The sequence below is a fragment of the Canis lupus genome, chromosome 12, assembly GCF_011100685.1.
Source record: "Canis lupus familiaris isolate Mischka breed German Shepherd chromosome 12, alternate assembly UU_Cfam_GSD_1.0, whole genome shotgun sequence".
Taxonomy (NCBI): domain Eukaryota; kingdom Metazoa; phylum Chordata; class Mammalia; order Carnivora; family Canidae; genus Canis; species Canis lupus.
Window position 1 is genome coordinate 24,398,139 of NC_049233.1, and position 16,472 is coordinate 24,414,610.

The window sequence follows — 16,472 nt, forward strand, 5'->3', positions numbered from 1 at the left end:
TTTAAAGTTCTTATTTAAATTATAATTAGTTAACATACAGCGTTATGCTAGTTTCAGGTGTACAAAACAGTGATTCAACACTTCCATACAACACCCAGTGCTCATCACAAGTGCACTCTTCAAACTCCATCACCTATTTCACCCATCCCCCACCCACTTTCCCTCTGGTAACCAACAGTTTGTTCTCTAGAGTTAAGCCTGGTGGGTTGTAGGGGGTTTTTTGGAAGGGGGATTTGGTTGTTTGTTTTTAGGGAGGGTGAAGGGGCAGAGGAAGAGAGATAATATTAACACAGGGCTCAATCTCATGACCTCAATCTCAGGATCAAGACCTGATCCCAAAACAAGAGTTGGACACTTAACCCAATGAGCCACCCAGGTGCCTCAACAGTTTGTTTCTTGATCTGCCTCCCTATCCCTCTTTTTCACCTTTGCTTGTTTTGTTTTGTTTCTTAAATTTCACATATGAGTGAAATCATATGGTATTTGACTTTCTCTGACTGACCTACTTTGCTTAGCATAAACTCTCTAGCTCCATCTATGTTGTTGTAAATAGCAAGATTTCATTCTTTTTTTTTAAGTTTTTTTTTATTTTTTTTATTTATGATAGTCACACACACAGAGAGAGAGAGAGAGAGAGAGAGAGAGAGAGAGAGATAGGCAGAGGGAGAAGCAGGCTCCATGCACCGGGAGCCCGACGTGGGATTCGATCCCGGGTCTCCAGGATCGCGTCCTGGGCCAAAGGCAGGCGCTAAACTGCTGCGCCACCCAGGGATCCTGATTTCATTCTTTTTTATAGCTAAGTAATATTCCATTCCATTGATGGACACGTGGGCTCTTTCCATAATTTGGCTATTGTAAATAATGCTGCTATAAACATCAGGGTGCATGTATCCCTTCAACTTAGGATTTTTGTATTCTTTGGTAAATATCTAATAGTGCAACTGCTGCATCGTGGGGTAGTCCTATTTTTAACTTTTTGAGGAATCTCCATACTGTTTTTCACAGTGTACCAATCTGCATTCCCACCAACTTTGTAAGAGGGTCCCTCCACCTTTCTCCACATCCCCAACAACCCCTGTTGTTTCTTGTGTTGTTGATTTTAGCCATTCTGACAGGTCACACAGATTTTTTAAAATAAATACAGTTCATTAAATATATTTTCTCTTCCTTGAATTTTTTTCCTTTTATTTTCTTTAACTAGGCAAGAAAACTTTATCAACCTTGTTTCAACTTTATTCCCAGATTTCTTCAGTTTAATTAGCTGCAAAGAATAAACTGTGTATAAGCAAAAACTGAAAAGAGCTACCGTGTCCCAGGGCCTTGGGCGTAAAGATGTTAGAGACCTAGATTTCATCAACTCCATGAACAAAATTTTTTTTTTAAGATTTTATTTATTTATTCATGAGAGACACAGAGAGAGAGGCAGAGACATAGGCAGAGGGAAGAGAAGCACACTCCATGCAAAGAGCCCGATGCAGGACTCGATCCTGGGACTCCGGGATCACGCTCTGAATAGAAGGCAGACGCTCAACCACTGAGCCACCCAGGTGTCTCTTAAAAGCAGTCATAATATAAAATAACAGATCCCAGTAACTTCAAGTTTTGTCTTCTCCAGAAGTTGACTTAATTCAGTTTACTTCATCCTTGAAAGCTTCATCAAAATTCTCCACAAGATCTGGAGCTTCATCATCCTCCTCTCTGGCAGCAAGTGTTGCTTTTCTCTCCGCAGACTGTCTGGACAGAAGTTCAGCCTGTCTCCTTAAACTAGTCAGACTGTCTGCACCAACTTGGTTTAAGATACTGGGTAACATTTCTGCCGGCTGCTTTGTCTCAGCCTGGCCTATCATGGTGAAAATGTTCACTACCGGGGATGCCTAAACCTTAGGTTTGTTAAAATGGATCACAGTTTCTTGGTTTGTGAATATATTCACTTCTTCAATATCGGAGATATTGCTTACCCTAACTCCTTTAAGGAGAACTCACATTTTTTATCATCTGCTTTAGCTGTTCTATGAACCACCTTTTTTCAGGGAGCAGTTCCTTTCCCAACGATTCGCACTTGTGCTTGCGGTCTGGTGAGTTTTTCCTGGTTCATTATAGTTTCTTTCATCTTGTTGGAGTAGAAATGGGACCAAGCGGGGGGATTAGGCTTGACATTCAGGGGGTCTTAAGCAGACCAGCTGAAATGAAGTGCACACATGCGTGGACACAAGATTGTAGCTAGGACGGAGACCAGAAATTCTTCCTTGAATTTTCTTAATAATATTTTCTTTTCTGTAGCTAATGTTAAGGTAAGGATATAGTATATAATATATATAACATACAAAATATTGTTAATCCATTATTTATGTCATCAGTAAGGTTTCCAGTCAACAATAGGCTATTAGTAGTTAAGTTTGGGGGGAAGTCAAAAATAATACATGGATTTTCAACTTCGGGGTAGGGAGTCAGGGTCCCTAACCCCTGCATTATTCAAGCAAGGGTCAATGGTACATAGTACCTGCCTTGGGAAGACAGATGTATAAATCCCTATATCTGGTGCCCTCATCCAATCCCAGAGAGGAGAATGTTTGAGAGGATTAAGGGAGGACTGTGAGATAAAGGAAGGAAAGAGGAAATGTTTAATCTTCATTTTTAAGTATTCGTAGGAGTTTCACACACACACACACACACACACACACACACACACACACAAAGCATCGAGGAATTCTAACACTGGCAATAGAAGGAAAACACAGAGGGGGACAGTGAACATCGAACAACTAGGCCTTGTTTGAGCTTAGGTAATTCATGCATTAGAGGTAGGGTGGAACTGAGATTGAGAAAGGATAGAGTAATTCTGTAAGCACTGGGAAGCCCTCATACAAAAGGAGTGGAAGATGGGATCTGATTCTAGATAGCTACCCCTGCCAACGTTACAATAAAGGGTAAAATGCAAGCCAGAGCCAAGGAGACTGGATAACAGACTATATTAAGAGCCAGTTCCTATATTGTCTCTGGCTTATGAGCTTTGTATTTGTCACCATTACATTTTATTTCATTAGATGCAGCTCTTCTTTTCTGCTATTGCCCATATCAAGTGACTACATAATTTATCCCCCAAACAGGTACATTTTTAAGAGTGAATGGGAGCACTAATCAGAAAGGATGTTAAAACAGTAGGCATAAACTCAAACTCTCCCTGGTAAAGAGGCTGATAAGATCTCTCCATCACTGGGGATTATTAGCATAACACATTTTGATCCTAGAAAAATGACAACTCTTGACTTCTTAGTTTTTTTTTTGTTTTTTTTTTTTGTTTTTTTTTTTAGTTTTTGTTTTTTAAATTACTTTTTGGTATGCTCTGAGTTTACAAATTCTAGCATGTTGGCTGTAAATCTGGTTCATCTCAGCGGGGGGCCAGTTTACTAATTTGTTCATCAACTGCCCACCAGTGCTTTTCACTGTGTTATGTATATAGTTTCCATTATCAAAATGAAAAGATCATCCTTTTTTTGACTGCCCCAGATTCGTTAGCCTCTGCAACTGGGATGCCTCCTGGCTGGTCCTTCCAAATTCAGTTAACGTGGACTCAGGAAACATAAATTATTTTGAATATTAATCTTAAAAAGCATAATCAGGAAATTGTATTTCCTTACAGAGAAAATATTATATTCCAAAGCCAAATATTGACATCCACTGAAAGACTTTCCTACTGTTTCTTTGAACGATATAGATAACAAAGAGTTATCTAAATATATCTAGAAAGAATTGTTTTTTTTAGTTTTCTGGATTACTCCCATACACTCTCCCTATCAGTTGGCAGTATCTCTCCGTTTTTCTAAGCTACACACACCAGTTCAGCTTTAATTACAAGGCCCGTTGCCATAGTTTCTCAGAGAACAGCTCAAGGCATGCTTGAGTCCATTATTTTCTTGAGGGTTCCAGAGAAATTATAATGTAGCAGTAGCCAGCCAAAATTCCCTCATTTTACCTCCCATGCAGTACAGCGTTTGATTCAGACATATAGCTAGATATTCTAAATATTTTAAGGGAATCTAGACAACTAGGAATGTTATTTAAAAGTCAGTCTTTGGTCTTTTCTGTTCTGCCACATGAGTAATGTGACCAGCAGGCTGCAGCTTCATCAAAGAGCAGACCAAGGGGGAATTCGGCCCCTCAGTCTGCATCTCATCACATCTGTGGAAAACACCAGCAAATTTTTCTTTCTAATAATAGTGGAGAAAGTGCACTGTCTTGACAAGTTATAGTAATCATGTCGTTTCCTTTTTAATAACTAAGAAACATAAATTCCAATATGCTTGAAAAATTCACTTCTTTAAGAATTTCAAAAATTAAAAAATGGAGCTCAGAGATCTTTCCTTCTTAAAGTTAAAACTTGATTCCATCTGATTCCCACCTGCTTTCCAATGGGAGTTCTAACTCTAAGTCCTAGAGAGCAAGCTCAAAGGTTATTCTGAGCTTTCAAGGTTAAAGCATGTGAATTAACATTGATCCCTATGAACCTTTGAAAAGGCAAAAGCCACTTCAGCTTGTTCTGATTCAGCCCCACTTTTCTGCTGCTACCTGGCTATAAGCATGGACTGTTTGGGTAAAGGGACCACGGTTGAAATTTCAGCTCTGGGAACAATCTCTGTGTGACCTTGGGCAAGTGATGATTAAATGAGATAGGGCATACGTAAAGACAGGAAAGCTCTCAAAAAATGGCAGCTATTATCATTTCCTCATAACTAGGTCATCTCTGGGTCAGGATATGGGGCAGGATGAGATCTCACTACTTACAGAAGAGCCTAAAATCACCCTGCTTCTTTTGACTATCAACTTAAGAGCTCATATAAACTACCTAATTACTGATTTTTTTTCAAATTAATTATTACACAAATCATTTTACTTCCTCATTCTCTATCACTAACCTTCCTTTTATTCTCTTTTTTTCTATACAAGACAAACAGACTCTAAAAAGTATTTGAGAGATAATAGAGCCATATATCTAACCAGGAGAATAGAGAAATCAAAGATTCCCTATGCATGTTAGATTTATAGATATTTACTAACAAAAAAAATGGATGGTGAATGAATGAAGTCTCCATTCTATCATAGCTAAGTGTCCCTTTATCTTTCAATCATATACTATTTTCACTGATTCTCAGAACATCTTGCAAAAAAAGATAGAAGAGGTATTGCTATTTCTGGTTTATCAAAGGAGAAAGTAAGCCCCATCAATATTGAGTGACTTACCCAAGTTAAGCTAAAGAACAGGACTTGACCTCAGGTCTTTTAACAACTAAGTCAGGATTATTTCCACTATGTCACTTGACTTCTTATGCAGCCCTATCACTGCAGCAAGGTAAAGGCAAGCTGAGAAAGATCGTCCTAAAAAAGTTTTTGTAGCCCAACATATTCCCTAAAGATGTACTTTTTCACTGTTAAACAAATTTAGAGCACATCAGCCTCTACACTGCAGAAAAAGATTTCAGCTAGAATCTCCAGTTGTAGACTATGGATTGGGAAACAATTTGAGGAATTACTATTTCTCCAAGTATTACCAGTAATATACAAAAAGTTATCTACAATGTCTCACACCTGAACCATAGTGAGGAACTAAAGCTCAACTCACCCTGTCGAAGGCATTACCCAGGACAAATTTCCACTGGTAGAAAGTTTCCAAAACGATGTGAATCCTAACTAGACAAGGATATCTGGTCATCATACTGCAAGATTTCTTATCTGAGGTCTATCTCTGCCCTAGGAACCTACATATGAGCATTAAAAGGGCCTCCACAGGCACTTGAAAATATATGCAAACGTATGTATACATGTACCCCTAATACTTCTAGAGATATAGACCATAGATTTCATCAGATTTTCAAAATGTCCCCCAAAGGTTGAGATCCCACAGGAGGACTTCAAAACAGTTGAAACAGACCTGTTATAAATTTTTTTTAAACTAAGTTTCTATTTGTATTACAAATTTCTGTTACACTGCATCACTTTTAAAAAGCTAGACAATTTTATCAAATCTTCCCAAATATATTTGAGATTCCTTTGGGATGCCCCATGGCAACTTTTAAAAGAAGAGACAGTCACACTCTACATCAGTCTGAAATGCTTGGAAATGCCTGCTTCCTCCTCCATGCAGCTCACTGCAGAGTGGGTAGTGGCAGGAATTTACTTATTTAAGGTTTGTTAATGATTCTCCAGAGTTGTTCAGTTAGTTATTTAAAGCTTGTTAATAGTCTACTGCCTAATTCTTGGAGTTAGGAAGAAAAGAGTTCTTTTCTCTTTGTAAATAACATCAATAACAGGATAAAATATATACTGTTTTTTTCCAAAATCAGCAGGTAGTTCTTTAATCCTAATCTATTTAGTTTTCAGAAATTAGAAGGAAATCCAGAATATCCATCAATCTGGAAAATGATGAGATTGATCAGAAAAGAAAAGGAAAGATAAGAAGCTTTCCAAATGAAAACATATTAAAGTTAGGTTACTATAAGCATAAGTATTATGATGATATAAATGGAATCTTCAATGTTACATGAGCTATATGTAGCAATACACATCTCCACCAGTATCATCTTAGATGGCATAATGCTACAAGATTTTCAAAAAAATAAATTAAAAAAAGAGACAAAAGCAATGAGCTTAATAAGGTGGAGGGAGGATAGACTACTTGAAAATAGATCATGGTGGGCCACCTGTGTGGCTCAGCTGATTGACCATCCGACTCTTGGTTTAGGGTCACATAACGATCTCATGGGTTGTGGGATAGCCCCCAGCTGGACTCTGCACTCAGCAGGGAATCTGCTTGAAGATTCTTTCCCTCTACCCCTCCCCCTACCGCGCTCTCTCTCTCTCTCTCTCCCAAATAAATAAAATCTTAAAGAAAAATCATGGTTCTGGGTACAGTAAAGTAGAATAAGCATATGTCTCCCACTGAACACAACTATACAACTGAACAGAATCCACTGAGCAACTAGCTATCTGAAGACTTTGAGAAGCCACTAGTAGCAGGGGGCTTGAAGTAAAACGTCCAGAATTTGAAGTACCACCAAGTAATTCGTGAGTTTCCCATTTTTGGTCTCCAGTATTCCCTAGACTGAATGCAATGCAGCATCACAGCCTGAAACCCAGAGCTGGGTACTGAGGCTCAGAAAGAGAGAACTCCAAGAGAAGGCTCCTTATTCAGACTTGAGGAGTGAGAAAAGGAGTGCAGAAATCCTCTACTTTTTCTTCTGAGTGCTCCTGAGCCCCAGCCCTCAAGCAATCCCACAGGCAGTAACATCAGAAGTCCCAAGAGTATAGGAACCAAACCTCTTAGGAAGGAAAGCTTTCTCTCTGATCCCAAGAGGGTGGGGTCAACTGTCACCACTATAATATATTCTCTCTGTCTTCCTGCCACTTAGCCCTCGATGCAAGCATAGTCACATAAGTGTGCAACAGAACAAGATCATGAAAGACCCAACCTTCTGCCTAGACATAAGCAAAAAGAAATCTGAAAGTACTATACTATTAAGCCAACAAATTAAACAATTTAGATGAACAAATTCCTAGAAAGACACAAATGATCGAAATAACTCAGGAAGAAATAGAAAATCCAAATAGGCATATAAAAAGTAAAAAATTGAATGCTTAAATTTTAAATTGGTAACTTAAGATAGTCCCACAAAGAAAACATCAGGTTTGTATTAAATGGCTCCACTGATGAACTCTATTAATATTTAAAAGTATACCAAGAATGCATAACACACATAAAATAAAGAAAAACTCTATATGATCATAGATAACATGTAAGAACCAGAACTATAAAATTTCTAGGAAAAAAATCAGAAAATTGTCATGGCCCTGAGTGAGGTAGAGGTCTTAGATATGATAACCATAAAAGAAAACAAATGATAAATTACACTTAATGAAAAAGTTTAAAAAGACACCAAGACAAACCACAGACGTAAGTAAACATTCACAAATCCTATGTCTGTTAAAGGACTTGTATCCAGAATACATAAAGAGAAAAAAAAAAAAAAAAAAAAAGAATACATAAAGAACTCTCTCACAAGAAGACACAAAATCCAGTTTAAAAATAGGCAAAGATCAGTCCTGGTAGGAGTCCATCCCTCATGGCTATTCTCTAGAATAGCAGTCATTTATCTGTGTCCACCTTCTCTCCCACCTACGTGTACCACCACCCCATGGAAGATTCAGTGAACATGGACATAAGACCCATGAAGCCCCGGAACTATCTTTTCAGATGTAAACCCAAAGCCAACAAAGATTGTCATTTTCAGGTGAATAATGATGAAAATGAACACCAGTTATCTTTAAGAAGAGTCAGTTTAGGGACTAGTGCAAAAGATGAATTGTACAACCAATATCTGATAAGGACTTAAAATCCAAAATATATGAAGAACTCAGAACAACTCAAGAGGAAAAAAGAAAAAAGACAATTAAAAAATGGGCAGATCTGGAGCACCTGGCTGGCTCAGCTGGTGGATCAGGCAGCTCTTGGGTCTCAGGGTTGTGAACTTGAACCCAAGGTTGGGTGTAGAGATTGCTTAAAAACAAAATCTTTAAAAAAGAAAAATAGGCAAATCTGAATACACAGTTTTCTTTTCTGGTGCCTATGATCTCACTTATATGTGGAATCTATAAAACAAAACAAAAAAACTGAATCATATATACAGATTGTGATTACCAGAGGAGGAGGAGTGGAGGATAAGCAAAAGGGATGAAGGGGTTAAAAGAAACAAACTTAGAGTTACAAAATAAGTCTAGGAGATGTAATATACAACATGGTGACTATAGTTAAGAATACTGTATTGTATATTTGAAAGTTGCTCTGAGAATAAGCCTTTTTTTTAAAAGATTTTATTTATTTATTTATTTGACAGAGAGAAAGAGAGAGCACAAGTAGGCAAAGTGGCAGACAGAGGTAGAGGGAGAAGCAGGCTCCCTGCCGAGCAGGGAGTCCAACGTGGGGCTCCATCCCAGGACTCCAGCACCATGACCTGAACTGAAGGCAGACGCTTAACCGACTGAGACACCCAGGTGTCCCAACTCTGAGAATAAATCTTAATCATAAGAAAAAAAATCGAACTATGTGTGGTAATGGATGTTAATTAGACTTATTATGGTGATCATTTCTCAATATATATAAATATTGACTCATTATGTTGCACACTTAAAACTAATATACTATATGTCAATTATCTCCCAATTTAAAAAAATCAAATGAAGTCATTAATCTGTTCTATACAATTTATTTGAGAATGCTATATAAATGTTTGATTTTCATATATAAGACATAACCCAGTGTTCATTATTTTTATTAAATTCCATAGCCTTTTACCTTTTTATTGGTATGTTTGCTTCTTTTATATGCATATAATAATAAATATATTGGATCTTCTTTCTAAAAAAAAGGTGAATCGGGGATCCCTGGGTGGCGCGGCGGTTTGGCGCCTGCCTTTGGCCCAGGGCATGATCCTGGAGACCCGGGATCGAATCCCACATCAGGCTCCCGGTGCATGGAGCCTGCTTCTCCCTCTGCCTATGTCTCTGCCTCCCTCTCTCTCTCTCTCTCTCTGTGACTATCATAAATAAATAAAAATTTTAAAAAAAAAGGTGAATCGTACAGTGTTGAAGTAGAGGCAATGAATTATGAAAGCAGCCAATTAAAGTAACACTGGCAACTTTGAAAATGTACAGCCAATGATTTAGGGGCTTTATTTATTTTTATTTTTTTATTTATCTTTTTTTTTTTCCTCCGAGACTTTCAAATACCACCACCTGTGGTCTTATGATTGAAGTGTGATTCAGGGCTGTGCATATTAATGGATAGCATTTGGTAGCTATGTAGGAAGTTGCAGAGTCAGAAGATGAAGAGGAGTAGGATGTGAAACTCCTAAAAAGTTTATCTGAAAGTGATCTGCTCCTGGAAGTAGATTATTACTGGAAGTAGTAATGAAGTACCACAGGAAAAAGTAAAACATGTTGCTGATGAAGATGATGATAGGATAATGATGATAACAATTCTGATGATGGGAGAGCTAAAGGGAAAACCCCAATAAAGAAATCTATATGAGATATTCCAGCCAAAAATACACAAAAACCAAACCAGAATGCTAAAGACTCAAGACCATTAACACCAAGATCGAAAGGCCAAGAATTCATCAAAATCCAAAGAAAAAAAACTTAAAACACAGAAAGGACCTAGTTCCACAGAATACATTAAAGCAAAATGCAAACAAATAGAGAAAAAGGTGGTTTTCTTCCCAAGTGAAAGCCAAGGTCATCAATTATGTGAAGAATTGTTCTGGATGACTGACCAGGTGGCTTATTCAAGATGTCTGACAGTGAAGTCTCTGTAAAAAACTAAACAATTTGTTAAAATTCTCCCATCTTATTTTACTGCTGTAAAAGTTTCTATCTGGCTGTCCTTTTTTATAATGCAGAGTGAAAACTTTCCTACCGTGTCTGAAAAATGTAGTCCAGGTTCCATTGCCAGGACTGTGTGGTTCAAAATGCCTCTTTAGTTTTTAAAGATGGAACTCCACCTTTGCTTGGTTGTAAGTATGTATGGAATGTTACAATAGGTTGTAGTTAGTAGTGGTGGTCAGACAAATGGCAATGGTGGGAGACAAAAATACACATGTGAAAAAAACTCAGTATTTTAATAAAATAATAAAAATAAAAACGGCCAAAGATTTGAACTATTTGAACATGAAAAGATCCTCAAAATCATTAGGCATTAGAGAAATGCAAATTAAAATTACAGAATACCACTTCAGACACACTAAAATGGCTATAATTAAAAAGTGCTGCCAAAGATGTGAAGGAACTGGAATCCTCATACATTGTTGGTGAGAATATTAAATTGTACAGCCACTTTGGAAAATAGTTTGACAATTTCTTCAAAAATTAAACATAAACTGGGACGCCTAGGTGGCTCAGCGGTCAAGCATCTGTCTTTGGCTCAGGGCATGATCCCAGGATTTCAGGATTGAGCCCCACATCAGGCTCCCTGTGAGGAGCCTGCTTCTCCCTCTGCCTATGCCTCTGCCTCTCTCTCTCTGTCTCTCATGAATAAGTAAATAAAATCTTTTAAAAAATTAAACATAAACTTATCACAAAAGCAAGCAATTCTATTCCTAGGTATCTACCCAAGATAAATAAAAACATAAACCCACACAAAGATTTTAAGCAAATATTCATAGCATCATTATTTATAACAGCTAAAAACTAGGGGGGGGATCCAATGTCCATTATCTGGTGATTGGAGAGGCAAAGTGTGATATATTCACAGAATGGAATGCTAGTCAGCAATAAAAATGAACAAACTACTGATACATGCTACAATATGGATAAATTGCAAAAATATCAAGCTACATGAAAGAAGCCAGATGCAAAAAGACTACATACTATACAATTTTGCTTACATTCAATGTCCAGAAAAGGCAAATCTAGAGATATTGAAAGTAGATTAGTGGTTTTGGGAGGTAAGGGATGGGAATAGGAATTAAATGCAAAAAGGCAAGAGAAATCTTTCTGGGGTGATAGAAAATATTCTAAAACTGGAAATTATACCTCGAAAAAAAACATTGAAAAATTAAATCAGGGCTAGAAACTTCTGGTGGGAAATAATTTCCATATATATGAAATCTGAAGTATTGGGAAAGACTGTTCAGGGAAAACAATAGAAAAGGCTTAAAATGAGTGCTTTGAGGAGAATAGTACATCAGCACACCAGAGATAAATCAAAAGATTATCTACGGTAGATTGCAAATGTGGCCACAATACTTTTCACTTCCTCCCATCAGGACTCCTCCTATTTTCCCTACTCCTATGACATGCCAATGCCCCAAACATGTAAGCAATGGCATTATACTTGTAAGTTCAGGACCTAGATCTCTGAAGGCCTTGCTTATTGCACTTTTGATGCTTTTGGAACCCAAATCTATCAAGACCTATAGAGGAAAAACTGAGTTTGTCTGAGGCTGATAAAAGACACATGAGTGAATTCCAGCTGTGATGAGCCAAGCCTGTCTCAGACCAGAACAACTGCCCAGTTGGGCACAGCCCAAATTGCCAACCCTGGGAATCATGACCTAGATAGTTAATGTTTCAAGTACTTTGTTACAAAGCAGAAGCTAACTGATATACTAAAAAAATAAAGCAGACATGACTACTAGATTACATAATGAATCAAATGACTGGGTTTTATGAAAATGTCCAATAAGGACAGGCCTCCTAGGCATAGAAATAGAAAAACAGTCCATGAAACTGACTCAGGTCTGGGAACTGTCAAAGTCACTGGTGGCAGAGCAAGTGACTGCATGAGCAAAGAGAGGATAACAGTAAAAGTTGCTCTATACAGTTGATTAAGGGTCTCACTGAGCAGAAAGGCAAGTGAAGTAGTCAGAAAGTGCTGATAAGACTGAAAGCTAGGTAAGATTTAGGACCAGAGGTACTGATAAAGGCAGAAACTCAATAGGACCGCAAGATGAGGGGCACCTGGCTGGCTCAGTCAGGAGAGCATGTGGCTCTTGATCTTGGAGTTGTAAGTTCCAACCCCATGTGTGGAGTAGAGTTTACTTAAAAAAAATTTTTTTTTACGTTTTTTTTAAGTGCATGATGAGGTGCAGAGACAGGAGGTTGTGTATAGAGAGGTATTTCAAAATTCAAGATTTGAGAGTCAGAGAAGTTCTAAGAAATGATGAAATATGCACAGGATGGATAATTGAAGGGCTATAAATAAATACTTGTCCATTTCATCTTAGTTGTCAAGTCTTTTGGCATAAAATTGTAGAGAATATTCTCTCATTCTTTTAATGGCTGTGGGTTCTATAGTTACAAGTTCTCCTCCCTGTATCATGACAGTGTTTCTTTCTTGGTCAGTCTACCTAGACATTTAAACATTTTGTTGGTATTTTCAAAGAACCAATATTGGGTTTGTTAATTTTCTCTATTGTATGTGTTTTCTCTTCATCGATGTCTGCTTTTTATTATTTTCTTCCTTCTACTTACTTTGTGTTTACTTCACCCTACTTATCCCCTAGCTTCTTAAAGTTGAAAATTTGTTGGATTTAGATATTTCTTTTTTTCTATTATAAACAATTAAAGCTATATATTGTCCACTAAACACTGCTTTGGCTGCATCCCACTATTCTGATTTAAGATTTTGGTTTTTTTAAGTAATCTCCACAACCAACATAGAGCTTGAACTTACAACCAAGATCAAGAGTCACATGATCTACCAACTGAGCCAGCCAGGCACCCTTATTCCTTCCTTTAATTTCAATAATTTTTACTCCATGCATTTTAAGGCTCTGTAATTAGATATGTACACATTTATGGTTATGTCTCCTAGAACAATTAGCCCTTTTATCATAATGGAACATCCCTCTTTATATCTGTCTTCATATCTATTTCATCTGATATTAATATGGCCACTCTAATCTTCTTTTGATTATCATATGCATCACTTATCTTTTCCATCCATTCACTCTCAATCTAACCGGGTCTTTAAGTATACCTCTTATAAATAGCATACAGTCAAGTCTCACTATGTATCCATTCTGATAATCTGTCTCTTAATCAGAGTGTTTAATACATTAATATTTAATGCAATTATAATATGGATTGAGGTCTACCGGTTTAGATTTTATTTTCCACCTCTCCTCTCTGATTTTCATTCCTTTGTTCCTTCATATCTTCCTTCTCTGGATCATTTGGGTATCTTTTAGAATTCAATTTGGGTTTATATATTGGCTTTGCATTATTTTTTATTAGTTACTCTGGGGATTAAAATGTGCATCTTTAACTTTTCATTCTACTTAGAGTTAATATACCACTTCATATAAAATATAAAAACGTTGCAATCATATATAGTGAGTCCACTTACTTCCTTGTACTTATCTACACTATAGTTGTATATATATATACACATCATACATCCCAGAAGACTATGTCATAATTTGTGCTCTAAACAATTATATGTATTTTCAAGAAATTAAAAGGAAGGAAATAGTATTATATATTTACCTCAACATATGATATTTCTGATGTTCTTTATTCAAATTTACCACCACGTTTCTCAAAACTAGTTGAACAGAGATTACCAAACCACATTTGGTTCTCACCTGGCATAATGCATAAACTACACGTTAAAACTGCCCTCATCTTTTCTCTTAAGATCGTGATGGTTAGGGACCCCTGGGTGGCTCAGTAGTAGGGCATCTGCTTCCGGCTCAGGGCATGATCCCAGAGTCCCGGGATCGAGTTCCACATTGGGCTTCCTGTATGAGCCTGCCTCTCCTCCCTCTGCCTATGTCTCTGCCTCTCTCTGTGTCTCTCATGAATGAATAAATAAAATCTTTTAAAATGAAAAAAAAAAAAAAGAAAGGAAGGAAGAATAAGCGTGCCTGGGAGCCTCAGTCTGTTAAGCTTCTGCCTTCACCTCAGGTCATGATCCTGGGGCCCTGGGATCTACCCCCACATTAGTCTTTCTGCTCAGCGGCAAGTCTGCTTCTCCCTCTCTCTCTCTCCCTCTGCGATCTCTCTCACTCTTGCTGTCTGTCAAATAAATAAATAAATAAATAATCTTTTTTAAAAATTAACTTAATAAATTTTTTAAAATAAAACATCAAATATTCATTCATTTATCAAACATTTAACTGAGCTTTATTCTGTGCAAGACAGTGAGCTAAGAACTAGGGATTTGGACTACTTTCAAGATACAATCTTATACAAGAGATGAACAAAAAACTTAATTATCATCACGAAGAGAGAACTAAGAAAGTTTCCTGGAAGAAATGACCTGTGAACTAGGTTTTGAAGGAACGTCAGGAGTTAGCATTTTGTGCCTCAATATTTTTTGTTCCTGCTGGCAGTGGGTTGGCAATGAAAGGAATGGAAGAGAAAGAGAGGCCTTTTCAGTTGGAAATAACATGGACAAAAAAATAATAATCCTAAAAGGTCATGATCTTTCTGGAGTATTAAAAACGTGTTCAAATTGTCATACTAGAACTATCACTAGGACATCAGGATAGGGATCATTCTGATGTCATATCGTGAAAGTTAAACTTGGGGCACCTGGCTGGCTCAGGTGGTGGAGTGTGCACTCTTTTTTTTTTTAAGATTTTACTTATTTATTCATCAGAGAAAGAGAGAGAGGCAGAGACACAGGCAGAGGGAGAAGCAGGCTCCATGGAGAGAGCCTGACATAGGACTCGATCCCAGGTCTTCAGGATCATACCCTGAGCCGAAGGTGGCGCTAAACCGCTGAGCCACCCGGGCTGCCCTGGAGTGTGCACTCTTGATCTCAGGGTTGTAAGTTCAAGCCCCTCGTTGGGTGCAGAGATTACTTAAAAATAAAAATAAAACAAAGTTGATCTTGGAGGAAGTGGGAAGCCACTGAAGGATTTTAAGTAGGAGAGGAATACGGCTTACCCAACCCTTTCTCCCTTGACTACTTCTTCTACAGAAGCTATGAAAAATAAAAGCTCATATCCCAAGCTGCCCTTGCAGATGGCCTGCAACACAGTTCTGACCAGTGAAGTATAACAAGAAACCCAACTGGAAAGGCTACTGGCAAAAAGTTTGATTTCCTTTATTTTCCTTAAAGATTTTATTTATTTATTCATGAGAGACACAGAAAGGCAGAGACATAGGCAGAGGGAGAAGCGGGCTCCCTGTGGTGAGCCCAATGTGGGAGCTGATTCCCGGACTGTGGGATCATGACCTGAGCCAAAGGCAAATGCTCAACCACTGAGCCACCCAGGTGCCCCAAAATTTTGATTTCCTGATGAATATCCTTCCTTGGCTAGCTCTATCCCTTCCTCTGCTTCCTTCCTTGAATTTAAGCATGTCTGGAGCTGTGCCAGCCGTCCTACAGCCAAGAAGCTCAAGCAGAGCCTGCAGCATCTCTAGACTTCTTGCTATGAGAGAATATAAATCCCTGTTTATTAATAATCCATTTTTATGTTGGGGTTACTTGAATCTGAATGTCTCCTTCACCAATAAAAATGTTATGGGGCACTTTGGTGGCTCAGTTCATTGGGTGGCCAACTCTCAGCTCAGGTCTCGATCTTGGGGTTGTGAGTTCAAGCCCCATGCTGGGCTCCACGTCTGGCACAGAGACGACTTAAAAAAAAAGAATTGAGATCTTGGAATGATTCTTATTAAGTTAGTGTGTATGGATTGGAGATGAGGAAGCAGGCAGACTGCTCTGGAGGCTTATTAAAGGGTCTATACCAAGGTAACCATAATGGGTGTAGTATGGAAGACAGACTCCAGAGACATTTAAAAGGGGACAGGATGGACAGGAAGGGATCTGTCCTATCTTCCAGATTCCTAGTTTGAGCAGCTGCAGAGGGTGGGGGTGAGGGTAGTGACACTCTCCAAACAGTGGCAGATAGAGTTTAGGACTGACAAGTTCAGTGTTCAGTCTGAGATGCCCTATGGTACCTCCATGTGAA

The 16,472-nt window shown here is 38.0% G+C and overlaps 1 protein-coding gene and 2 pseudogenes across 16 annotated transcripts in view; 1 reads left to right on the forward strand and 2 right to left on the reverse strand.

Annotated features, from left to right (window-relative positions):
* The window catches only part of DST (dystonin), a 480,589-nt gene that overhangs the window by 455,047 nt on the left and 9,070 nt on the right, over positions 1-16,472 (reverse strand). The window lies entirely within an intron of this gene.
* Positions 1,587-2,303, reverse strand: LOC100688207 (annotated as a pseudogene).
* Positions 8,187-10,317, forward strand: LOC119876856 (annotated as a pseudogene).